The following is a 1,196-nucleotide window of genomic DNA, read 5'->3' on the forward strand; positions in this document are numbered from 1 at the left end:
GTTGTCAAATACTTTTAGTAGCAGAGACCTTTTGTTAAACTAGGCCTTTAGTGGAACCCCAACTTATAAAAGCAGTTGCAGCCGAGCTGCTCTGCAGGGGCGGGGCGCAGGGCCCAGAGCCTTGCCCCGAGCAGAGCCTGGACCCCTGCTCTCAGCCCAGGGCCACAGGGAACACACCCCGGTGTCCCCTGCCCCTCGCTGCCCCCATCTGGAAACAAGGTCTGAGCGGGAAAGGACTGCTGGTTCTGTGGCCGCCCTCGAGGCCGGCCACGCCAGTGATTCAGGCCCCAAGCCCTTCTCCCTGCACACACACCGGCTGTGAGGGGGAAGAGGGTTTGGGATTTAAACTGCCGAGAATGCTCCTCGGAGCTCTGTCTGGCTGTGTGCACAGGGAGGGCAGGGCCTCCTCTCAACCTTCTGTTTGATTCGGTTCAAGCAGAGTCATCACTGAGCCCTATGGTGTGCTTGGCTCCAGGACACGACGGAAAGAGGTCCAGCCTCTCGTTCTTCTCCGGAAAGATCTCTTGGGCTCTGAGAATGGGCTTAGGGCCCCAGCATGGCTCCTCCAGCTGGGAGTGTCCCTGGATCTGGCACTTAGCCCTCTGTTCACAGGGCAGCCTTGGCATAGAGTGGATGCACTCACTGGGCAAAAGCTCCCCCTGAGCTCCTAATCCTGTAGGAAGCTTGAACTCAGCCAGGACCTCGGGCCTGGGGCGGGAGTTACTCTGTTCCGGGGGCTGCTAGACGGGTCTGCTTAGCATTGCTAAGCAGTTTGGTTTTGTTTGTATGTATTGTTGTTTTCTGGTATTTATGGCATTTTCTCATTGAACCAATGTCTGGAAAATCTCCACCCATTGATTGGGTCAACAAAACATTGCTGTATTCCTGCTATGCCCTGGGCCCTGTCACTGGGCCTCGCTGGTGACAAGCCAGCAATGGTTGTACATGCCAATGGAACCAACCGGAAGTCTGGGGGACAAGCTCGGTGAGAGCCAGCTCCGGGGACGGGGCAGACAGTGACGTGACTTCTGCAGTATGGAGCCTGGGAGGGTCTCTGTGAGCTGGTGACCACCAAGCTGAGACCCAAAGCAGGAGGACAGCCACACAGAGGTCTTCTGGGGACTGTTCTAGGCAGAAGGCACCTCATCTGCCCCGCCGGCAGATCAGGGGGCAGGAGGGATACCAGGGGTCGCGGG

The sequence above is a fragment of the Hyperoodon ampullatus genome (genome assembly GCF_949752795.1).
Source record: "Hyperoodon ampullatus genome assembly, chromosome: 11".
NCBI classification, from domain to species: Eukaryota; Metazoa; Chordata; class Mammalia; order Artiodactyla; family Ziphiidae; genus Hyperoodon; species Hyperoodon ampullatus.